General features: G+C 38.8%; 1 long non-coding RNA gene and 1 pseudogene across 4 annotated transcripts; both read left to right on the top strand.

Moving 5' to 3' along the window:
• Positions 1-5,179: 5,179 nt before the first annotated feature.
• LOC105297213 lies at positions 5,180-25,942 on the top strand. Of its 4 annotated transcripts, none has more exons than XR_002782185.1 (6): positions 5,180-6,157; positions 7,201-7,382; positions 14,235-14,374; positions 21,081-21,172; positions 23,164-23,254; positions 24,402-25,942. It is a non-coding gene; the product is annotated as an uncharacterized LOC105297213 (long non-coding RNA). The 4 variants fall into 4 exon arrangements; XR_002782183.1 differs by having other exon boundaries at positions 5,180-6,218; XR_002782182.1 differs by having other exon boundaries at positions 5,995-6,218; positions 7,240-7,382.
• Positions 13,892-14,010, top strand: LOC111744514 (annotated as a pseudogene).
• Positions 25,943-26,415: the final 473 nt, after the last annotated feature.

The following is a 26,415-nucleotide window of genomic DNA, read 5'->3' as shown; positions in this document are numbered from 1 at the left end:
GGACCGGAAGAACCTAAGCGTCACCCGCAGGCATTTGGTACACGCGACTTGCTAGGGCCCAGCCTACTGGTGCGCACTGGGCCGGAAGAACCTAGACGTCACCCCCAGGTCATTTGATTCACGTGACTTGCTAGTGCCCAGCCTACTGGTCCTCACTGGGCCGGAAGAACCTAGGCGTCACTCGCAGCCATTTGCTACACGTGACTTGCTAGTGCCCAGCCTACTGGTGCTCACAGAACCTAGACGTCACCCCCAGGTCATTTGATTCACGTGACTTGCTAGTGCCCAGCCTACTGGTCCTCACTGGGCCGGAAGAACCTAGGCGTCACCACAGTCATTTGGTACACGTGACTTGCTAGGGCCCAGCCTACTGGTGCTCACTGGGCCGGAAGAACCTAGACGTCACCCCCAGTCATTTGATCCACATGACTCGCTAGGGCTCAGCCTACTGGTGCTCACCGTCTCGGGTGTGTGCAGAGTAATATGAGGCGCCTTTACCCCAGCGGGTCACGTGACGTTCTAAAAAACAATCAGATAGTTGGCATCCATGTCTTTGTGCGCCTGCGCAGGCAATCGACTGCCAGCTAGATGGGATAACCTCTAAAATGGCGCTATCTTTGACCCTCTACTTTCCGCTCCGAGACTGGGACACTTGAGCCTAAATAACCGTACTTTTCAGCGCCTAGTGCTTGCTGGTGGAGGGTTTGGGACCAGACAGCCCAAAGCTCCCAAGACCACTGGGACTAGGACGTTTTCTCACATATTCGCGTTCTTTGCGGTATACTCGCCGTCACGTTGAGCAAACTGCGGACACATAACCCACCCGGCTCTGCTGGATTTTTGATCCCCAGACTCGCAGCTCTCTGGAGGACCAGAGTTGGCGATCCTGCCCAGCGCAGCGGTGGTGTCTGCGGAAGTCACTAGGTGCCAGACCCAGCCCTGTCCCTTACCCCTAAACGCACCCCCCCCTTATTTATTTATTTATTTTTTAAGAAATCACCATCCCCAGAGAGTTCCCCCAAGATGTTCCCCAGGCTCTGCTGTCAGCTTTTCCATTTTTAGCTCCTGGGGCCAGTACTTTCTACAGTATACACAAGCCAGAATATCTCACCACCAGGAGGACCTACACCACCAACTGGTGGTTCAGGATCTTTCCTCCTTTGTGGAAACCTATGTGCCTTTTTCCACCTCTCCTTTATGGTAGGCTCTCTCTCAGGCTTAAGGTATTACATACCCTTCTACCTGTAAAAATGAATTGTCCCTTTGGCCTTTAAGACTGTTCACATTAAACTGACCCCATCTTTTTCAGACCTTTTAGTGCTCCAGCTCAGACTGTCCTTTCCTCGTGGTCTTTGATTACCAATCCTTCTTAAGTCCAAAGGAACTAATTGACCATCTCCTTTACAAAGTAGAGGTTTGTTAGCATTCTTTCCTCAGTCTGTTTTGTTAAAACGTTCCCAAATCAGGTATAAATTTTCCTTTGGTGTTTAGATTTAGCAATTTTATGAAACAGTATTTTTCTCTTTGTGCTATCTTGGCATCATGTACTTCTGAACCAAACAAGTCATATCTGATCTTTATAGCAAAAGAATAGGTTTGGCATTTGAAGATTACCTCAGTCTGTTCTCTGGATGCTCCTGCTTGGATGTCAGTTGTTGCTGCAAAGAAGCCCAAATAAGCCCATATGGAGAACTGAGAACTTTGCCAACAGCCCTGGCCGAGCTTCCCCAACTGCCAGCCTTGGGAGGGCAGTCATTGGGACCTTCTTTCTTCTGCACCTCAGAAAATGGAGTCCTTTTCCAGATGTACATGAGTGAGGTTTGGGAAAAACAAATATTAATTGGTATGTTGCAGTGGAGAGAGAGTGAATGGTAAGCAAGAGCTGGTAGAAAGGGAAGAATGTTAATAGAATCCCCCTGAGGTAGACATTCTAGACAGCAAGAGGAGCAAAGAAGACACCTATTAAGATAAAGTGACAATATAAGCATAAATATTGAGCTGGGAAATACCAGGAAGAGTGGGTGGCTAGGTCCAAAGATTAAACAGGTCTCTTGTGGCAGAAAGATGGCTATCCATCACCTGTTGTAGGTGATTGGTTTTAAAAAGGCTTTTTTACATTATCTAAATACTTGAAGAGCCATCATACAAGAGCATATAAAAAATGCTTAACACTTATTAAATTATACTTAAAAAAACTTTAATTTTTACATTAAGAATTACACATTTCAGAAGATTTTATGATTCACCAGACTCATTCATTCATGGTAATTTTTGTATTCCTATTTTAAAGGGCTTGATAAATAATCCTAAATTTCCCCAATTGAAATCATTGGGTTACTTTAAATATACAGCTTAATTCGTCATCACTCAAATCATGAAGAACATGGAAGTTTACAGTCAAAGCAGCAGTTTTTAAGGGATAATTTGGATCATGAGCAAATAGAGCTCTATGGATTTCTTATTGCACTTTTGTTCACCTAAGAAACTATTTATATGAATAGGAAACAAAAAATCTTGAGCTTCATAGAGCTTTTATGAGCCCGCATAAATGCATTTATTTAAGATGTTATTCTTAACGTTTAACCTCATTAATAAGTTTTGGTATATACAAAATACTCTTCTCAGTATCTACAGTATAGCCGTTATTTCTGAGCATTTATTCCTGCATACTCAAAAGGATGAACAAGCATATTTTGCATGCCGTGGGATTATGGAAAACCATCTTGACAATAACAATAACAATAAGTGAGGTAATCATTTCATAATATATACATACATTAAATCATGTTGTATACCTTAAATCGATACACTATTATATGTCAATTATATCTTAATGGAAAAAAGTAAAAGAGCTTTGGCATATAGTTGGAAAACAAATATCCTGGAACTAAAAAAATATTTCCAGCTAAGTGTTTGGTCTGTCTTGGCATAACTACAATGAAAATGTTCTAATAGTAACCTCAGTGAATCATATCCCCAAAATATGGAAGCTAGTGGTTAAATGGGGCTAAAAGGAGATTCCTCACAGGCAAAAATTTTTACCAAACCAAAGAGTGTCAAAGAGTTCTATTTTTCTGAAAACATCAAAAACTATCATGATGTGTTGGACTTTGACAGTGATCCTTGAAGGTATTTAGAAGTTAAAGGCACTGGTTCTGTAATATAATTGTATGTACAATATTGTGAAGTTAATGGAGAGAATCTCCTCACATCAAAAGCAGAATTTTAAAAATCTATCTTGGTTCCTTAACTACCCCAACATCCCAATAAAAGCAGGGAAAAAAATCTTGATCATCTCTACTCTTGATCATCAAGGGAAGACACAGGGAAAATCAAAATTGTAATATAAAGGAAGATAGTGATGTTTTACATCATGTACCCCACCATTCTTCCAGAGGTCATATCAGTTATTTTTTTTTTTTTTTTTTGCTGATAATAAAATATGAAGCACACAGTCTCACATAGTGAGTCAGCCCAAATTACTGTAACCTGCCATGGTAATACCTACTCAGAATCCGTCAGAACACAAGAAATACAAAGCTATATGCTCAGAAACACAACAGCCAGCCTCTAAAAAAGAGCAAAAGAGGAAATCTACAGAGTCATTTCTTCAAAGAATCTAATGAGGTTAAAATATATTAACTAAAGGCAGAATATTAAAATTTGTTACTCTCCTGTAAAATTTACACAAGTATTTGCATGCTAAGAAGACACCTTTCCTAGCTCGTGAACAGCTGTCATTTAATGAGCACCTGCTAGATCAAATATATGGTAGCTGAATGAAACTGGACTCTGGTAATCACACAATAGAATATATAGATGTCAAATTATATAGTACACCTGAAAATTTTATAATTGTATTAACCAATGTTACCCCAGTAAACTTAAAAAAATAAAATAATGAGCATCTGCTAGATACAGAGCACTTTCCATGTCAGCTGGGGTTAGCATTCACAATTCTAAGCTAGGTAGAGCAGAGACTGGTCATAGACATAGTTCAGTATAACTGTTACAACTCCTTTGGATACAGATGGAAACCCCAATAAAAACTGGCTTAAGAAAAAGAATTTATTGGATTACATAAATGCAAAATATTTTTAATAAGGAATCATTTTTTAATGATTTATTTTTATTATTAGTTATTTAATGTCTATATTTTCCAGAATGCAAAGGAAAATTGGACTTGAACCTGTAACTTGCTATATCATTACTATTATCAGCAACTGAGGAATTCATTTTTTACAAGTAGTTAGTGTCCCTAAAGTAATTTCAAAGGTAATTCATCTACATAATAGGTTTCAGAAGGATCACAGCTATCCTGCAACTGTAGTTCATTATCAGAACTAAATAAATCATTCTATCAGACAACAATATTGTTAATTTTAATTACAATTAAAGGTAATTCTACTTTGGGGACATAATACATACAGTTGTCTGGGTCATATTTAGTCAGTCTCCTAATTCACCTACTTCAATCGTCAAGACTGTGAAACAAGTACAATATAACATTTGTTATATATCGTATAGTATTTTACACCTTTGGAAATGCTCTCATTTAAAAAAACACTATTCGATGTGTATAACAACTCAGGTCAACAGGACTAGCATAGCACCCTCATTTTTCAGGTGAATAAACTGAGACTCAGTTATACTTTGTTAAGTAATTTTAACTTAGAAAAATCACACAACTGGTAAATACAAGAAATGGGTCTGGAATGTAGACCTTCAAATTTCCAGTCCAATCTCCCATTATACCAAGAGTAAATACTAGTTAAGAGGGCAGACCCCGGCTCTCTGAAACTTTGAGTAAATTAACCTCACCATGGGACAATTTTTCTGTAAAATGGGAATCATAAATAGTACCTACTTCACTAGGTAATACTTCACTGGGGATAAAAGATGCTAATACCTGCAGAGCACCTAGAACAGTGCTTGGCAAATAATAATCTCTATAAATGTTAGCAATTCTACCATATCACCTTAACTCCTAATAAGATGGAAGTCTCCATACACCTTATTAATAAAACACCCAATTAAGCACACAGGTAGGGCACATCTCAGAAGTTTTGTAGGTGTGGGAAGAGTAGAGAGTAAACCTTACTTTTTACTCCCAATATTCCAATTATCTTTGGCTTAATTTTTATTTCCACAGTGTCCTTCCAACAAAGTAAACATGTAAAAACTATTAAGAACACTTGCCTGGGACTGGAGATCATCAAGGCCTTCAGTTACTAAAGAAGCTGAAACCAAGAGTATTGAAACACTGAAAAAGGACACACCAATCGATGTGTAACATAACTTAAAATAACTAAGCAATTAGTCTCAGCCCAAATCCGCTGATTAATATATGAAGTCATCTAATATTCTTAGCATGAACTACTTTAAGTTAAAGCCCCAGGGAGATGAAGCTGCAACAGTGCAAACTGTTTAAAGAATTCTTTCAGTCCTGCTGAACTCTTCCATTCATTGGTCAGCACCAAAGTTTAAGGTCTGTACAGGTCTTTTGGACACCTTAGATGGGCAGAGCTTAATGTTCAGCTACAACAGGTTGCTGAAAGCGGGCTCTGGTAAATCATTTAGGAGCAGGAGACACCCACAGATCTAGTACTGCCAATTCAGGCCGACAGGCATCCAGTCTCCGTGTTCCTGGCAAACTTCCAGCCCCCATTTCCCATCCGAGCCTCGTCCACTTCTCCATGTAAAAGCACCATCTACCTGAGCAGAGCGTATGCTTCTGCACTACCACGTAGGTACCACAAAAACAAGGCAATTTCACAAACAAGCGCGGCGGATGCTACAAGGCCCCTGGTAAGGGTTGGCAGAACCTAGAGGAAGCAGACCAGAGGGGTAAGACGATAGCCTGTAGGACGCCATAGGACGAAAAGATACTCAGCATCGGACCCTGCGCCACTGCGCATCAGCACTACGCCCACAGCGTGAGCTCTGATGGCGCTGTCTCTGATGTCACCACGCTGCCGGACTCCCATAGGCCTGGGTAGCCACGTGGATTTGTCAGGTCCAGCCCAACCGGAGGCTCGTCCCACAGCCCTCTTTAGTTCCATTCCTCCCTTCTCCTCGTGGCTTTTCCTCACCGTGCGAGAACTTGGACTTCCCAGGACTCGGGGCGGAAAATTATGAGAAGGTGGAGCTTGCTTAGGTGAAGTGTAAAGGATGGAGTTGGAGGGAGGAATATTACTGGAACCCTCTACGCCATAGAGGTACAGGTGGCTCCGAGTGTCCAGGTTCGCAGCGGTTGACAGTCAAGTGATACACTCTTCTGTACCTTTTGTGGCCCTCTGTAAACTCATGTGACGCACGGAGACCGCTGACTCCCAGGGGGAATGTTTTTTGTAACTGACAGCCGTCTGTCATTGCCTGTACAATAGTCCACTAATCTTTTAGCTGGGGTCCTGACATGTCCACCCAGAAAATCGCTATTCGGGTGGGTGGGGTGGAGGCCTAAGGAAGAACCTTGGGACAGTCTGAGCACGCTTCTTCCACAGTGGATATTGGAGGCATCAGCAGCTAGGGAAGGCGGGGGCCAGTAGAGCAGTTTCCACCCGTGTCCTCCATTCCTGTTGCAACTGTCCCTGTGGTGGAGTGAGCTGCCAGCTCACCTTTACCCTTCCTGCTATATAAGACTTTTTCTGCAGTGATTCCTGGCACGTGCTACCCACCACCATCATTGGTTCAGTTTGGTCCACTCTCTCTGCTATGAGAGCTTCCCAGGCCTAAACCCTTCCTCCACTTCCTTTTCTACTAGGCACTCTTCAGGCTGATAAGACACAGTGCAGGTCTTAAAGTCAGGTGGTGAAGGTGAAATCATAATTAAATTTGGAATATTTCAAGTGGATTAAAAAATATTTCAGCAATGCAGATAATTGTGAGTGATGGTGCTGTTGGTAAGATATGTCTTGATATCCTATACAACAAACAACAAACAAATTAATGTCTGAAATATGTTTAGTGGTTTCTGACAACTGTGCAGCCAGTTATTGGTGAGAACCATATACTCTTGGACTTTTTGATCCTGCAGAACAAGAAAAATTTGATAAAACAAGCCCTCAGTTATATACAGATATAGTCTATTTTTTAGTGGTCTTCTGCCCTCATTTGAAAATGTGAAAGAAAAGTGGGTACCTGAGATAATTCACCATTGTCTGATGACTACTTGTTTGTTGAAACCAAAATTGATCTCAGAAACTTGTCAAGGACACAGTGAAACCTCTCACCCCACAGACTGCTGAAATGCTGGTCTATGACCGGAAGGTTTTCCAATATGTGGAGCATTCTGCATTCACACGGAAAAATGTAAAGAAAGTACGTAGTTAACAAAGCACTATTGGCTGTCCAGGAGCCTCTAGAACTGAAGAAGAGCGCAGGTGAGTACTGCTTCAAACATACCTCCAGAGCACTTTCTGCACTATTGGTGGTGTCATCAGACTAAAAGCAATGTTTAAATCAAATTAAAAATTAAAATTCATTTTTGCTGTTCAGTGGGGGCACTGTTCCATGCCATTTCCCTGATGTCCTAATACCTTGTTACTCTGTCAGCCTTTCTTGACAAATTTGGCATCCAACCTGGAGCTGGTAAGGTTAGGAAGTCTTTTTGGAAGAAGGACAGCCACATGAACCAGGTTAAAGGCTATGATAAGAATCCTTGGTATCTGGTAGTGCCTGCTTTTACCTAAGCGGTGGACAAGAGGAAGGAGTAAGGCTTCTCCTACTGTCATACCTGTTAATTGTGTGGGTTGAGTTAAGTGATATGAGAAGACTCCCTGGGATCTGATTGTGTATGTTTCTTGTTAGTGAATATTTGGAGGCTTATAGAGGTAGGATTGAAGCCAGCTTCCTGAATTGTGCCCTTAGTTGTTCGTTTGTGGAAACTGAACAGACAGCCACTTAAATCTGAAAGTAAGTGCAAACCTCTGCTTACTGTTCTGGAGCTGCTCCTGCCATACCCCCTGATCTCTCCCTCCCTCTTACCCTGACCTCTACTGCTTTCAGAAAAGAAGCTTTTCTTCTGCTACAGCTGACTTCCTCTGCCCTGCCCTGAACACCCTGAGGAGATGACATGGTCTCGGGCAGCTATTGTAACTCTTGAAGTGCCTGTGTTAAACTCCTTGGTCTGTGTTTCTTTAAAAGGTGTCCGAATTCAGCTTATAGAGTTTGAGCCAAACTTACAGTAAAGAGAGAATAGCTAGTGAGTGAGAGCTTTGAACCAGTTAAATGTACCATTGTGAAAAATGTATAATTTAAATGGTATATTACTTTCTTGTAATATGAATGCTTATAAAGTGTTAGAGCAAAATTTTTTGATGTCCATTTTTGCTGTGTAAATAATGTCTGTTGGTTGACAAAAGTTGTGATGTTATCAGATGCTTTCTAGCAGGTATGACTAATAAACTCTGACAAAATTCAGAGTCTTCCTGCCAAGTAAAGTTGAAGACTTTATGGATGAATTTACCACACTGAAGCCTTCCAGCTGTCAAAGAAAAAATGATGCCTCTTACCAACTAAAGGACTGTGTTCCTTACAAAGCTACCATGTCCTGACAGACTTGTAACTCCTGCAAAAAGTTGACCTGCTTATCTACAGTAAAAGAGGTCATACCATTGTGGCCCTTGAAACTTATCTGTATTATATGTTATTTGGTGAGCAGTTCACATACCCAAGCAGTTGTAACTGATACCTCTGAATATACTGTGAGAACTCATGTGTATGTGTAATATACTTCTCTTGATTGTAAGGAATGTTGGAATGTTCCCAGTGGGATGAATACATAACTAGGAGCCCACTTGGATCTTTCATCTCAGTTATGTGATACCAGTAGAACAGTAGAGGAAGCCAAGTGAAGGGAGGAGAAAGGATGAGGAGATCACTATACTGATTAAAGAGCTAGTAGAAAGAACATACGTAAGGAAACTATCCAAACTGCCCTCCTATTTGGACCAGTTAGTTCTAATGAGACTTTTAAGCTATAAGTGTCAGTGATTGACATTTATGTAGACTGGAGCCTGTGGCACTAGGCAGTGGTGCCAACTAGGATTTTGGACACAGTGTTTGCCTGACATTACTGCCTGGTATACTCCATATGAGGGGTAATTATTGGCTTGTTATTGAATGCTGGACACTGATAGGCTAACTAACTAACAGCACATGATGTTATACTCTGACATGCCCATTCTGGAATGAGTCAAAAATGAAAACACTAGCAAAGTGGATATTTCCCAGCAAGCATGCATTATCAAATGGAAATGGTATATTCAGGAAAGAAGTAACCTAGATGTATTACTTTCTTAATGTTGCTGTAAAAAATCAGCACAAACTTAGTGGCTTGAAACAACAAAAATTTATTGTCTTATAGTTCTGAAATCCAGAAGTCCAAAATGGGTTCAATAGACTGAAATCAAGGTTTTAGTAGGGCTGCACTACTTCCAGAGGCTCTAAGGGAGAATCAGTTTCCTTGCCTTTCCAGTTTCTGGAGGGGCTCCTTGTTCCTTGGTTTGTGACTACTTCCCCACATCATTCTGATCTCTTGCTTCCATCATTACATCTCCTTCTATAGCCAAATCTCCCTCTGGTCTCTTTCTTATAATGACACTTGTGATTGTGTTAAGAGCCCACATGAATAATCCAGGGTAATCTCTCCACTTCAAGATCCTTAACTTAATCACATCTTCAAAGTCCCTCTTACCACATAAAGTAACATTCACATGTTACAGGGATTAGAACCTAGAAATAGCTGAGGACTATTTATTCAATCTACCAAACTGGGCTTTAATGGAATCTCATAGCTATATAGTCACCACTAAGCTGTGGCTATTTCAGATGAAGAGTCTATGCCATTACTGTAGGCTTCTTGGGGGCCTGGGTACACTGAGGTTACTGAGGATTCCTGAACCTGGTTCATGGAGGTACCAGCTAAATTAAAGGCCAGTAGGGTTGTATAGGAAAGAATTAACATAGCAGGTCTGAGCTTGCTTATCCTTAGAAAGTTCTCTTTACAAGGCTGGCCTTTGGCTGGTGTCTGGGAACTGCGATTTGGGAACAGTTCCCACCATTCACAGAATTGACAAGAGTGGCTTATTGTACCTAAACTGTTTGCACAGCCAGTGTAGTTTATGCTGAATACCTGCTTTTCTTTTGGGAGTCTGGAATTTTGGTATGTGTTAGGCAGAGGGTACCTACATGGCCAGTCCCCTGTGAAAACCTTGGGCGCTGAGTCTCTAATGAGCTTCCTTGGTAGACAACTTTTCCCATGTGTTGTCACAACTTGTGTCCTGTATGACTCTATTGGGAGAGGAGTTTTGGAAGCTTTTGTCTGATTTCTTCCAGACTTCACCCCATGTGACTTTTTTGTCTGTTTTATATTTTTTCAGTGTAATAAATCTTGGTTGTGAGTACAACTATATGCTGAATGTTGTCACCCTAGTGAACCATCAAACTTAGGGGCAGGTGGTGGTCTTAAGTTGGTCTCAGAAGTGTTATCTGCCAACTGAACACTCAGTTAGTGTCAGAGTGGGATTTGCTAGCCTAACTGTGACTCACTGAAATATGGCAAAAGCATTGCTTGGGAAAAGTAAGGATGAAAGAGTAAAGGATGACAAAATTTTAGTGCTTGGCTGGCTATGGAGTCATCTCCGGTATGAAACAAGCAGTCTTTTATGAGAGGTAGAAGTTAGCTATGGAATTTGAAAATGATAGCTCCAACTCCCAGAGAGTTGACTTCCTGCATCTTCTGGCTGTTTTTGGCTGTACCAGCTAAGGTGAGGGGGGAAAGTGCAGCCTTGTGATACCTTTTTGTATTGTTCTCTCCTCCAGTGAAAATAGAAAGGCCCCAAAATCCCCAGAGGTAAGCTTGGAGGGGGCCAAAAATATTAGAAGTTTGTATTGCTCTTTCCTCCAAGTGGAGGGAAAGAATGTTAGATCACTTCCCAGGACTGGAGCAAAGCAAACCAGAGAGAAAAAGGAGGGGGAGAAAACCACTCCAACCATTCTTCAGCCTAGTTGCTATCACTGCTACAGTAGCCCTACCTCCACCCCACCCCACCCCCACCTACATTCCAGCTGAGCATCCTCCTTGGTAGCTATACCGTTAACCTTGTAAGTGTTAAATTTATTGGTAAAGGGTCGAGTGGATTTCCATTTAAAAGGCAGAGAAAGGGCAATGGCTTTGAGTTTTTTGACTATTCCTTTTGGATGTAGGATAAAAATTAATGTAAAATGTTATATGCTTATAACTTCATAAATGCTGACGAGATCATCCCAATCATGGAAAGCCGCAAAGAAAAAGTTTTAGTGAGACATACAAATAATTAGTTTTTGCCACTGGTAAGTGGGTTGAAACTTAAATTTTTTGAGTGTAAAAACAAAATAAATCTCTGTAACTTATGACATTTGTTATCCTTTTTGCCTTTTGGAACCTCTGGAAAAAGGAAACAGCATGAAAAAAGAGGTATTCTCCAGATGGAAATACACTTTTAGAGTTTTACAAAACACACTTTAGGTGCTAATGAGCTTTTGTAAAATCAGATGTCTGACCCATAAAGACTAATGATTTGCCAGCCTGATGTGCATATATTTGAATGGATCTATTTGAAGTTTAAGACTGACAAGATAAAAAGGATTTTAAAAAGCCTTGCTTGTCAGTTGGACTTGGAACATGGCGGTCTGGCCTTGCAGCATCTAGGCTTTGCTGCTGCTGAAGAAAAGCCACTGGCTTTTTTGGAATCCTGATCTTTAATTGCTAGACCTGACGTTAAGCTGATACTTTCTGTTATGGGCTATTTCACCCTCAACATTAGCTGTGCTAAACTACAATCTCAAAAAACAAAACTCAGACTCTAGGACAATTGCAGAATTAGGACATCTTTCTGTGGGCCAAGTTGTGAAAACATCATGGGTGCTGGCTAGACCATCTGAGTCACCAACAAATGCCCACAGAACAGAAAAGGACTAATTTCTGATGGGACCGTCTGAAATTGAGCTTCTGATTGTCAGTATATTTCTGATACAGAGACTGACAGTAGTCCTAACTTATGATTCCTGCAAAATTTGCAAGTTGGGGAAAGGCACATCATAGGGAGTGTGACCCCTCCAAAGGGGTGCTGACAGTTCAGACTCTGGGCCCTATCTCAGGGCTGACTCCCTACTGTTGACTTGTGTCTAGTTTTCCAGTTTAGTTACAGTTTGCAACAGTGATCTGATGGCCTGACTCTTCCTCCATCTTTTTCCTGGTATACACACCTTAGTAAGGCAGTCTGATTATTAAACACAGCAGTCCTCAGACAGGGATTGATCTTTTCTAGGCTGCTCTCTGGATAAATGATCAGGACAAAAGGGATGGGAGGTTATGTAAATCCATTAAAATTTATTTTAAAATTTCAGATTTCATTCTGACCAATTCTGAATATGATTTATCTTTCTAATTAAATTATACAAAATTTTTTCAGTGAAAATGCTTTTATGCCTCTCGCATACAACCCTTTTAGACAAAAGGTCTAGATGATAGTAGGGGATGATTGAAAAAATGTTAACTTATGATTGCTGAGTGGGACACAACTGATTTTGTAATGATGGAAAAAAACAAAACCCTACCACCTGAGAATAGGGGAGGGGAAAGGGCATTAATAATCTTTGATTTCAGAACTATTCTTAGAAGCCTTGCCCTCTGCCTAAAGGAAAGCTCACTGTGTGCCCGTTCAAGCTGTGAGCTCTTTGAATTCAAACTGGTTGCTGAGCTAGACTCAAACCTAACCAGCATTGACCCTGAGATAGCAGGGGGTGACCCCAACACTAGCACTTTGCTGCAGAACACCTACAGATGTCCTCCATACTTGTGAAACTGTTGAACTGATGTTATAGACAAAACTCTTTGAAACTGTCTCAGGTGGTCCCTCTGAAGCCAAGACCTGAACTGCATGATTTGGACTGAGAACCTAGGGTGGGAGGCCCCAGAGCAGAAGGCCACACTGGGGGCCCTGTTAACCTGTACTGCCTGCCCAATGTATGTCCTGCCCATTGTAAGCCCTTTGTTTCTATGGGTACCATGTGTAACCTTTGAGATCGCATTTCTCATCTGTATGCCCTGACTATGTGCCTCAGTCCTAGAAGACTTTCTGGTTAGCTTCAACTTAACTGTTGTCTTGGATCAGGTAAACAAAACAAAAAAACAAACAAAATATTAATACAGAAACTTAAGAATAAAGCTACCCAGCTTTCTTAAATCTGTATAGTTAATAGAATTTGTTTTAACTGACCAAGTAAAGGACCCCTAAAGGGCATAGCTGAGATCAATACTGCAGAATGTTGTCAGCCTGCTGCATGAGGTCCTACTGATAATATTTTTGCTGTAAAGATGCCTTGGCCAAGGTCCAAGAGCCTGCTTATCCTTAGAAAGTTCTGCCTACAAGACTGGCCTTTGGCTGGATTCTGGGAACTGTAATTTGGGGAGCATTCCTACAATTCACAGAACTGATAAGAGTAGCTCATTATACCTAAACTGCACAACCGATGTTGTTTATTCCAAATACCTGCTTTCCTCCTGGAAGACTGAATTTTTGGTATGTGTTAGGCAGAGGCTATCTACATGACCAGTCCCCTGTAAAAACCTTGGGCACTGAGTCTCTAATGAGCTTCCCTGGTAGACATTTTACATGGTTTCTCTAGACTTTGCTCTATGTGCCTTTTCCCTTTGCTCACTTTGTTTTGTATCCTTTTGATGTAATTTTAGCTATGAGTGCAACTATATGCCAAATGTTGTTAGTCCTAGTAAATCACAGGATCTTGGGGGTGGTCTTGGGAAGCTACTGGGATGCTGCAGCTGTGCAACTCTAAAAAAATTGTTTAAAAATATAAACAGAAAAAAATTGTTTAAAAATATAAATGCGTGTACGGCCATGCTACCTTGAACATGCCCGATCCTATCTGATCTCAGAAGTTAAGCAGGGTCGGGCCTGGCTAGTATTTAGATGGAAGACCACCTAGGAAGACCAGGTGCTGTAAGCGTAAAAAATAAGGGATTGTAAGCTGACAAGGTCCTTACGATCTCTGAGGTCAACCAAGGGTTGCCTGGCCTAAAAAGAAATTTAAAAAATTAAAAATAAATAAAAATGTAAATGGATAACTGCTCGTTGGGCATAGTTATGATTTGTGGTGCTTGCTCTAAAAATGCCACCCTTAATGTACCTTGTTCCATTTTCATTGACTTGTGGCATTGGGCCATGGGCTAGCGGTATCATCTGGTGCCTGGCAGAAGATTACACAAGACCAGTGCTCTCTGTTTATGACCCATGTGGATGCCTATGGAAAAGGACTCTTGGTGGATAAACATCAATGGAATCTTCAAGCTAATTTGACCTGAACTTCCCAGGTAAGGACCGTAGCCACCTGGGTACACTACTACAGGGCATAGCAATTGATCTATAAGTCAGGACTGGGCCTAAAAATAACTCTAGTGATTTCATCACTTAAGACCAAGAGTGCTAACTACATAGACAAGTAGCAAGTGAACTCGGGGGCACTTAGTCGAGGGCACTCTACCTGCTTGTCTTGGCAGATAGGTTATGTAAATGGGCAACTGGGGTTTGTAAGCAGCAATGAAGAGCCAGGGGATGAGAGACTCTAATATTGTGTTTCTATTGCTGCTTAGCCAAGCTTGCTAGATTTTGGTAATTATGGATAATGATGATAATGATCATGGATGTGAAATGACAACTCTAAAGTGCTCCTAGTGTTGCCCATATATCAGAAGATGGGAAGTGTTCTAGGGTGGTACAGGCATGCAAGGAACGAACATTCCACAGCCACCTAGGAATGTTACATTTCTTTAAAAAATACCAATCAAATTTTGATGGGGCTTGCATTAAATCTGTATAATGCTTTAGGTAATAAGGTCATTTTAACTATGTTGATTCTTCCAATCCAAGAACATGGAATATCTTTCCATTTCTTTGTATCTTCTTCGATTTCTTTCAATAGGGTCTTGTAGTTTTCATTATATAGGTCCTTCACATGTTTCATTAGATTTAGTCCTAGAAATTTTATTCTTTTTGTTGCAATTGCAAAAGGAATTATTTTTTCCACTTCTTTTTTTGACACTTCGTTATGATTTTGCACATTGATTTTGAACATTGGATTTTGAACATTGGATTTTCAAATGTTCAATGGATTTTGAACATTGATTTTGTATCCAGAAATTTTACTGTATTTGCTTATTGTTCTTGTGGAGTCGTTAGGGTTTTCTATATAGGGAATCATGTCATCCACAGATAGTAACAGTTTGACTTCTTTGTTTCCTATTTGGATGCCTTTTATATCTTTCTCTTACCTGACTGCACTTGTTAGGACCTCCAATGTTATATTGAATAACAGTGGCGATAGTGGACAGCCTTGCCTTGTTCCTGATCTTGGAAGGTTTTTAGTTTTTCACCATTAAGTATAATGTTGGCTGAGGGCTTGTCATATATGGCCTTTATTATATTAAGGTATTTTTCTTCTATACCGATTTTGTTAAGTGTCTTGATCATAAATGGGTGCTGTATCTTGTTGAAGTCTTTTTGTGCATCTATTGATATGATCATATGATTCTTATTTTTTAATTTATTTATCTGGTATATCATAATAGATTTGTGTATGTTGAACCATCCCTGTGCCTCTGGGATGAAGCCCACTTGATCATAGTGTATAATCTTTCTAATATGTTGCTGTGTTCAGTTCGCTGGTATCTTACTTAGGATTTTTGCATCTGTATTTATGAGAGATATTGGTCTGTAGTTTTCTTTTTTGTGTTATCTTTACCAAGTTTTGGTATCAGAGTAATATCGACCTCATAAAATGAGTTGGGAAGTATTGCCTCCTCTTCAATTTTTGGGAAGAGTTTGAGGAGAATAGGTATTAAATTGTCTTTGAATGTTTGGTAGAATTCACTGGTGAACCCATCTGGTCCTGGACTTTACTTTTTGGTAGGTGTTTAATGATTGTTTCGGTTTCCATACTGCTGATCAATATTTATATTTTCCAGTTCTTCTTGATTCACTCTAGGAAAATTGTATTTTTCAAAGTACTGGTCCATTTCTTCTTGGTTATTAAATTTGGTGTTATATACTTTTTCATAGTATTCTTGTATGATCTTTTGTATTTCTGTAATGTCAGTTGTAATTTCCCCTCTTTCATCTCTGATTTTGTTTATTGGTGTCCTTTCTCCTTTTTCTTTAGTGAATCTAGCCAGGGGTTTATTGATTTTATTAACCTTTTCAAAGAACCAGCTCTTTGTTGCATTTATTTTTTCTATTGTTTTGTTTGTTTGTTTGTTTTCAATTTCATTTATTTCTGCTCTAATTTTGATTATTTCTTTCCTTCTGCTGACTTTAGGCTTCATTTGTTCTTCCTTTTCTAGTTTTTAAAGATGAAGCGTTAGGTTGTTTATTTGGGCTCGTTCTTGTTTTTGGAGGTAGGCCTGTAATGATGTGAACTTTCCTCTTATGACCGCTTTTGCCGTGTCTCAAAAGTTTTGATATGTTGTACTATCATTATCATTCGTTTCTATGTATCTCTTGATCTTTTTATTTCTTCTCTGACTCGGTTATTCTTCAGTAGTATGTTGTTTAATCTCCACGTTTTTGTGGTTCTTCCTGCTTTCTTTTTGCAGTAGATCTCTAGTTTCAAGCATTATGATCAGAGAATATGGTTGGTATGATTTCAACCCTCTTATATTTGTTGAGGCTGTCTCTGTGTCCTAGTATGTGGTCAATCCTTGAGCATGTTCCATGTGCACTAGAGAAGAATGTATAAGCAGCTCTTTTGGGATGAAAGGCTCTGTAAATGTCAATTATGTCCAGTTGGTCTAATGTATCATTTGAGGATGTTATTTCCTTATTGATTTTCTGTTTGGATGATCTGTCCATATCCAACAGCAGGGTATTTAGGTTCCCTACTATGATAGTGTTTTGGTCTGTTTCTCCCTTCAGTTCTGTTAGTAATTGCTTTACATATTTTGGGGCTCCTTAATTGGGAGCATAGATATTAATAAATGTTATGTCTTCTTGGTGCATGATTCCCTTTATCATTATGAAGTGTCTCTCAGTATCTTTCTTTACATTTTTTATTTTGAAGTCTATTTCATTTGATATTAGTACCGTTACTCTTGCTTTTCTATGAATGCCATTTGCTTGAAATATCATTTTTCACCCTTTCACTTTGAGTCTGCATTTGTCTTTGGAACGAAGATGTGTCTCCTGGAGGCAGCATATGGTCGGGTTTTGTTTTTTGATCCATTCTACTACTCTGTGCCTTTTTATTGATGAGTTCAGTCCATTTACATTTAGGGTGATTATTGAAATATGAGGTCTTCTTACAGCCATTTTATCTTTTGCTTTCTGGTAGCTCGGTGTTTGCATTGCTTCCTTGTCCATGTATTTCTGTTTTCTTTATTTTGGTTGGCTTTTGTAGGTTTTCCCTCTGGTCTTTCTTGTTTTATGTTATACACTTTGGTTCTGAATCTTTTTGTGTGGTTACCATTACGGATATGTAAAGGATAGTTATATATATACAGTCATTCATTTTCTTCTGCGTGTGCCTTATCTCTATTCCCCTTTGAGAATTTGAATCTTTGAATCTTCCCCTTTTCAGTCATTGTTATCTCAATTTATCCCTATGTATGCTGAACATTCATTACAATCTTGTTATAGTAACTCTCTTCTTATTTTTAAGCTTATAATGCCCCATTCCTAGTAAGGGTTGCACTCCTCTGCTTCTATCAGCCTACTAGTCACTTTACTGTAGTGCAGGCCTCATAGTGGAGAATTCCCTCAGTTTTTGTATGTCTGGAAAGGTCTTTATTTCTCCCTTATATCTAAGGAGAGCTTAGCCGGATACATTATTCTTAGTTAGTAGTTCCTTTCATTTAATAGTTTGAATATTTGATTCCACTCCTTTCTGGCTTGTAAGGTTTGTACTGAGAAGTCTGATGATAATCTAATGGGTTTTCTTTTATAGGTTACTGTCTTCTTTCCCTGGCTGCCCTGAGAATTCTATCTTTGTCATTGATTTTTGATCATTTTAATACAATGTGTCTTGGCGAAGGCCTTTTTGGGTTGAGATAATTGGGTGTTCTATTGACTTCTTGAATTCCAAGCTCTAGCTCATTCCTTAGATTTGTGAAATTCTCATCAGCTATTTATCTGAAAATGTTTTCTAGTCCCTGCTCCTTTTCCTCCCCTTCGAGAATGCCTATTATTCTTATGTTTCCTCTCCTGATGGTATCAGCTAGTTCTTGTATATCTCTTTCATTATTTTTCATTTTTCTTTTTCTCTCTTCTCCTGATTTATTTCTAGATTTCTGTCTTCGATATCACTGATCCTTTTCTCCATTTGGTCAACTCTATTTCCCAAGCCTGCTATTTCAGTTTTCAGTTCTTGCAGTGTGTTTGTTCTTTATCTCCAGAAGGTCTATTCGGTCCTTTTTGGGGGTTTCATTTTCCTTGCTAAAGAACTCATTCTGCTCATCTAGTTGTTTTTTCAGTTCCTGAAATTTTTGATATGACTCATTTCAGATCTCACTGAGTTTTTCCAGAAGTACCATCCTGAATTCTCTGTCATTTAAGTCATATATTTCTATGTCGGTAAGCTTATTTTCTAGAGATTTTTCTCTTTCTTTCTGAGATGCCTTGTCACCTTGGTTATTCATAGTGTTTAATGGACTGTTTCTCTGACTGGGCATTATGAAGTGTATTCTGATTGTTTTTCCAGAAAGAAGATTTATTATATAATGGTCCCTAGCCTGTTGCAAAGAAGGTGTTTTTCTTTTGGTTTCCAGTAGGTGGCATCTAAGCCTCTTGGATCTCTGCTTTATATACAGTCTTAATAATGTCTTTTTCTTTTCTTCTAGATGTTTAATCATGCTCACTACCCTCAATCTCAGTTCCTGTTGGTGTTAGCGACAGTTTTGGTAGCATTTGTTCAGATTCCCCTGAGGCTCCATGGCATTCTGTCTCGGAGGGTATAGAGGGAGGGGCGCTATGGGTTGGGGAATGGGGGCTGTGGCTCAGCCTTCGTTTTGCAGCCATGGCTGGTAAAAATCAACTGTCGTTTCTCTGTTGTCCTTGTTTCTCTGCCTCCTGCCCTGATGATTGGGCTTTGCCACTGGCTGCGTGGATCTCGCAGTACTCCCAGTCAGGGCTGTTCAGGGAACTCACCACACCTCTCCCTCCTCTTACAGGGAGCTCCAGCAGCTGAGAAAGTCAGCTTCTTTGTTTCTCCCAGTCCACTGCCCGGCACCGGGGGTTCTGACCTGTGGTTGCTCTTATGAGCAGATCCCATGCTCAGACGTGCTGGTGTGCAGTTTGGGTGTTTTTTGTTGAGTTTTAGATGTTCAGCTTATTGTTGTTTCAAGGGGAGAGATCCAGGAACATCTCTCACTCTGCCATGTTTCTGGTGTCGCTCCTGTTTTCCTGGAGTACAACTGGGTTTGACAGAGGCTCAGCTCTCCAAAGTTATGTATCATTTGAGGTTCATTCAGGATACAGAAACCACACTCTCTGTTCCAAGTTTTTTCTCCTCAAAATGCATTCCTTTCAAAAAATAATAAATCTGTTGAAGTCTGAATAATAAATACATTAATAAAATGTAGGTGCCAGTGACTCAGAAGCGAGAGCACAAAATTTGAAAGTGTCAGGAAACTGCAGACTGGATTAAGTCCTGACTACTGAAGAATGGCCGTAGGGATGTGGAACTTCTGGCCAATTTAATGCAGACTGTCATCCCCAACTTGATCACTGGCCAATGGGGAATCTTAATCTAAGAACTCTCAGAGACCTCCCAGTAGCTGTTGACTCCAGGAGTTAACAGCCTCCACTGGAGACAACAGAATAAGATCAACTTTGTGAACCTGATCTGATTTCCTTTAGCCTCATTCTATTCCCAGAGTATAGCAACTGCTCTTAATTTAAATGTATCTGCATTGCCTAGGATAAATTGAAAGTATTTGTAGAAGTAGGATATCAAATGTTTCTAAAACGAGCTCTTGATTGAAGATATAAAAGGTTAGGAGCTAGAGTTGTAGGCATAATGCTTAGTGCAGGTGTCCTTGCATGTATCCATACAGGCCACATAGACAAGGCTTAACCTCAGCTGATCTAAGACTGGGTAAAATGCCCGCAAATCCTCTGAGAGAAAGGAAAGCTTGTGAGGAACTACTACAAGGCAACTTCTCACCCTCCTCTTTATCTTCCCTGGAAGCTGTTATGAGACAATTTCTCATTGCCTCCTGGATTCTAGTGAGATGTAAGGGTTTCTGCCTCGAAACTCTTCTTCCCCACACTTTGGAGTATAACTGTATGATATAAAACTGCTTAGCATGAAATACTCAAATAGCTTAGTATGAAATTGGCCCCTCAGAATCAGAGCTTTCCATTTCCTGTGTTGCATTGTTATCTGACTTTTTTTTGTTTTGAGACACAGGGAGCTGGCACCTTTGCTGATCTTGCCATTGCTGTCTATGTATGTAAGAAACTGTCTGATGTAAAAAGGGTTCCTGGTTTTTTTGCCAACTGCATCTCTCGGCCTTGCCTGATAGCAAAGACAAATGCTCTGCACCCACCCAAGGCCCATAAGTATGGCCTCCTTCCTTCTCCCAACTCAGTTTAAATACTAGTTAAATTTGAGTAAATTATGTCAGAAAAGTGATCAAAACTAGATTTTTATTTTTATTGTTACATACATTTTTGTGTTTGAAAGTAAGACATGCTCATGATAACTTTGTAACAGACTAATTCTAGTTTCAAATTGTTGAAGCTCACTGGTTCCTGTCTAGAGAGTAATCTAAGATATCTTATTGTTGATTTTTCTTTTTTGATGGGGTCTCTGGGATTTTTGTTGTTTTTTAATCTCGATTTTTCATTCGTTAACCAGTGAACAGCCTTTGAGGGGAGGAGGGCAAATGGATCCCACATTCCACTTCCCAGATCTAGTTTAGAAAACGTAGTCCCTCCCTGATGCTCTTAGGGAAGAGTACTGCAAGTGCCTCATTTAATGACATATGCTCCTTTTTGAAAGTTGCCTTTTTCTTCCACGCTTGATAGGTCCAGCGTTTGATGAAACTCATGAAAGTGCATGGAACCCAACTTGCCCCTCTTCTCTAGAATGCAATGCATATGTGATTGCGACTTTTAAGGTAATTTGTTTGCCAGTTCTTTCTTTCTTTGAAGTTAATGTCTAACTCTTTGTATATATCATAAAGCAAAATATTTCACCTTTTGAGATACACCAAATGAAGTGAGTTCATAATTTAAAAAGTTTTTCCTTGTCAAAAAAAGTAGATGTAGCAACCATTGTATATTTCCTATATATATGAACATTCATGTGTACATTTGTATGTATAGGTATATTAATTAAAATTCTGGAAGAACACACAGAAAATACTAATGGTGGTGAGGCAGTTGATTGGTGAGGTTGGGTACATGTAACAAGAGTTCCACCATATCTCTTCCTCCAACTTCTATGTCTGTGTTGATGCTGTGCCTGGATGTCTATTTTCCTGCCACTTTACCACTCTGCTCTACTACAAAAAATTACAAAGGAATAATTTGACAAGGAATTTGACGGAGGCCCAGGTAAGACATAATTATGAGGCGGGGCCTCCATTTGACTCATGTTGGCAGTTAAGACCTAGGGCAGGTTTATAGTAATGGCTTAAAAGCTATATATTGAAATGATAGGCATTAGTGCCAGTAGCCTGAGGAATTGGTATGTTCATCTCTGTGAGTTCAGTGGTTATATTGTAATGCAAAACCAGAGAGAAACCCAGAACAGAGGCTCAGCAGAAGCAGGACACCAAGGTCAAATGGAGAAATCCTTCAGTTGTATTGACAAATGTTTGGTCCCTGTGCAGATTTAAATGATGTTTTTCTTTCCTCTTTTTAAAATTAAATTAAATTTTTATTTTAAAATTATAGTTGACATACAATATTATATTAGTTTCAGGTGTACAGCATAGTGATTAGACATTTATACATCTTATGAAGTAATCACTAGGATAAGGCTAGTAACCATCTGTCATTATATGTAGCTATTACTATAGTATTGACTATATTTTCTATGCCATATATGTGATTTTCCTCTCTTTGTAAAGGCATTTTTAGGTCTGAGAACTTAAGATAAGCCCACAGGAAGCCCCATTCCAGTCAGCCTGAGTTCCACCATATCTCTTCCTCCAACTTCTATGTCTGTGTTGATGCTGTGCCTGGATGTCTATTTTCCTGCCTTCTAGTCTATTACAATTCTCCTAGCCTACATTAAACATACATAAAATATTTCTTAAAAATACAATAATTCATTTTCAAAAATAAAAACAGTAACAAATGCTATCTCTTCCACATGTAATCTTTAGAGTTAAACAGACCTGGGTTCAATCCCAGATTTTGTTGCTTCCTACCTAGAAACTTGTCCAGGTTACTTATCCTCCCCAAGACTAAGTTACCTCCTCTGAAATATGGGCATTGTAATAAACAGCAAACAGGGTTGTAGTGATATTAATTTAAATCATACATCTAGTTCAATACTTGTCATACAGTTAGTCCCCAATATATGTTACTTTCTTCCCTTTTCACTACTCATCTCAGAATGAGATGATCCTCTCCTTTATGTCTGATGAAACTTTACTTCATAGGCATGTCTCACTTTCTATCTGTACTAAGGTATTTCTGCAGCTGTCTTATTTTCCCTATAAGACTATCTTTAAGGAGAGAGGGTTGTTTGAAATTCATGATCCACTCTCTCTCTACTCCCATACAGCCAACTCCCTCACCCCCCATTTACACACGTTCTTTATACAAAGTATGTTCTTATTAAATACTTGTTTAAAACATGATTAAAATAAAAGTAGGAAGCAAAGAAAAAAATGAAGAAATAAAGACTGGAAGCAAAGAAAAAAATGAAGAGATAAAGACTGTTGCATTAAAAAAATTTATTGAAGTCATCAAAATGACTCAGAAAGATTCCCAACTCATATCTGCCTTTTATGTACTCCTCTCCCCCAAATTGTGATGATACAATATAGCATGTAGCTTTTTTTTTTTTTTAAAGAAAGTAAAAAACACTGCAGAAATGGATATGGCTATTTGAATTTCAGTGGTTGGTATTTATTCACTCCTTTTCTTTCCACAGAAACCGTCATAGGTACTTGGCTGTTCTAATTTGGCTACCTGGCAACAAGGATCTGTAATATCTTAACTACCACCTACAAAGAGGAAATCAGGTAGAAGGTTCCACCCTCTGTATCAACTGGCTAGGCTCCAGTACTGCAAAGAACCCTAATTAATTTGCAACCTAGAAAATCCTGTCTAAAATCTGCCATCTAGTGTGGACTTTGTAAAATTACATACATATTCCTGGAAAGAAATCCCGTGGTTACCACTAGGGCTTTCCTCATGGGCATTAGATTTGAAAAATTTAAATTATCAAACAAAATTATCCAAAGTGCATTATATTTAGTTTCCCATTTGGTTTTAATCAAAGTTAGATATATATAGAAAGAGATAGATCAGGGGTCCCCAAACCCTGGGCCACAGACTGGTACCCGTCCGTGGCCTGTTAGAAACTGGACCGCACAATAGGAGGTAAGTGGCTGGTGAGCCAGCGAAGCTTCATCAGTATTTGCGGCCACTCCCCAGCACTAGCATCGCCGTCTCAGCTCCACTTCAGATCATCAGGCATTAGATTCTCATGGGAGCACAGGTCCCTGGTGCCAAAAAGGTTAGGGACCACTGAATGCTAGCTAGCTAGCTAGGTAGATATAAATATACTGATGTGCAAAAGAGAGCTTTTGATCAGCATGGTAAGGTGATATTAGAAACCTTTAAATATATAAAAACTATATCATAATTAATTTATATAATTGGTAATAAAAACAAAGACATTCCCCTTGTTTAACTTATTATTGGTAAATGTCATTCCTGATAGGAGGGGGTGAATAGAAAAGTATCATTTGCTGGGCACAGTCTATGTGCCAAACTTTTTACCTACTTTAATCTCATTTAAACCTCATCTTTCAGTCTTTGAGGTAAAATATTACAACCCCTATTTTACAGATAACAAAATTGAGACCTAAAAGGTGAAGTAATTTGCTTTATATCGCAGGTGATTAGTGAAAGCTCCCGGATTTTCACCCATGTCTGTCAACTCCAAAGCTCATGCTCTTTCATCTACTCCATAATTACCTACTGTGCTTTTTAAAATGCTGGAAATAGTGTACAAACCTTCACTATGTGGTGATAATCCCCTTTTTCATTTCTGATATTGGTAATTTGAGTGTTCTTTCTTTTGTTTTCTTTTTCCGTCTTGCTAGAAGTTTATCTGTGTTTATAAAATATTGTGACTTTTTCTTGCTTGCACTCTTTCTCTAGTTCTTCTTGTGTGCTTATTCTGATAATGCCATATTGTGAACAACCCTATAGAGAGACCCATATGGCAGGGAACTGAGGATGGCCTATGGCAAGCAGCCAGGGAGGAACTGCCCGTAACCGAACAGTCTGGGAATAACTGAATCCTTCCAACAGTGAGTGAACTTGGAAGCAGATCCTTTTTCAGTTAAGCCCTCAGATGAGATCACAGCCCTGGATGACCTTTGACTACCGTCTTGAGAGAGACCCTGAAGCACAGAATCTAGCTAAGTCATGATGAGATTCCTCACCCACAGAAACTGTGAGATAATAAATGTGTGTTGTTTATAATCCACTAATTTGGGGGGTATTTTGTTACACAGTAATAGATAACTAATACATCCACTTTATCCCTGTTAATTTTCTTTGTTCTGAACCCTACTTTTAAATTAACTACTCTAGCTTCCTTTTTATTAGTGTTTACTTTTTTCTCCCACTCTTTAAATTTCAACCTACCTATATCATTATATTTGAAATGAGTTTCTAGTGACAGGATATAGTTATTTTTTTAATCCATTTTGATATATTCTTTAATTAGTATGTTTAAGTATATGATTATTGATATTTAAATTTCAATTCCCTATCATTTTATTATATGTCCTCTGTTTATTTTCTATGTTTTTCATTCTTCTCATATCCCTTTATTACCATCTTTTGGGAAATGAGAATATTTTTGGTATTCCATTTTAATTTATTGATTGCATTTTTAGCTGTCTCTTTGCACAGTTTTATGTAGTGGTTGGTTGCACCAGAAATTATGATGTACACACTTAACTTTTCACAGTTTGCTTAGAATCAATATTTTATCATTGCAAATGGCCTGCCATTTAGGTCCCTTTACCTTTACTCCTTTATATTATAATTGTTTTTGCATAGTATACCTACACACACTGAAAACTCGATAAGAAATGTTATAATTTTTGCTTTCAACCATCAAACATTTTAAAGAAGTCAAGAGAAAAAAGAATATTCTGTATTATTTACCCAGATATTCACACTTCATGTTATTCTTCCTTCCTTTCTAATGTTCCTTGTTTCTGTCTGATGTTATTTCCCTTATGTTTAAACTTCCTTTCACATTTTGTAGAGCAAGTTTTTTGCAACAAATTCTTAGTTTCCTTTTACCTGAGTGTGTCTTTATTTCATTTCTTTCCTGAAAGATAGTTTCATTAGATATAGAATTCTGAGTTGAACATCTATTACTACATGAAATGACCAATAATGTTAACATTTTTTTTTCTAAACTCAACCCTACATTTTTAATTGTATGAAGCATGAAATTACCATACAAACTTCCATATTATGGAGTATCATGGGGATTTAATTTTTTTCTTATTACCAAAGTAATATGTGTGGAATTCAGAGCTTTTGAAAAATAGAGAAAAGCACACGTTTAAAATGAGACTTAAATCTCTGTAATCCTAACACACAAAAAGGACCCACTGTTAAAATTTTGTTCTTTGTAAATATGTACGCCTTTTAAATAAAGCTAGAAATATATTATAGATATTGTTTTGTTACTTTTTCCTTAACATAATGACATATTGGCCAGTGTTTTCTGTGACAATAAATATTATACACTACAGCAAGCTTTTTAATGGCAGCATTGAATCCTATAATTTATTTAGTCAGAATAACATCATGAACATTTAATGTTCCGAAATTTTAGCTATCAAAATAATGGGAGGATAAGGTTTCATACACATAACTGATTCTCACCTCTAATTAAGTCTTTGCAAAAAATGCCTAAAAATAGAATTGCTGGCTTAAAGGCAATGCGCATTTTTAAGGATTTTGATTCATATATCAAAATTGCCTTCTAGAAAAGATATTTGGAATGTTGATTGATACATATTATTAGGTAATTTTTCTCTGCTTTTATTTTGAATTCATTTTAAGCATATGGAAAAGTTGCAAGACCAGAACAAAGAACTCCCATAAACTCTTTACTTAGGTTTACCATTTTTGACATATGCTA

The sequence above is a fragment of the Pteropus vampyrus genome, unplaced genomic scaffold (assembly GCF_000151845.1).
Source record: "Pteropus vampyrus isolate Shadow unplaced genomic scaffold, Pvam_2.0 Scaffold136, whole genome shotgun sequence".
In the NCBI taxonomy this organism is placed as follows: Eukaryota; Metazoa; Chordata; class Mammalia; order Chiroptera; family Pteropodidae; genus Pteropus; species Pteropus vampyrus.
Note: the sequence above shows the minus strand (reverse complement) of the source record. Positions and strands in the feature narration are given on the sequence as shown.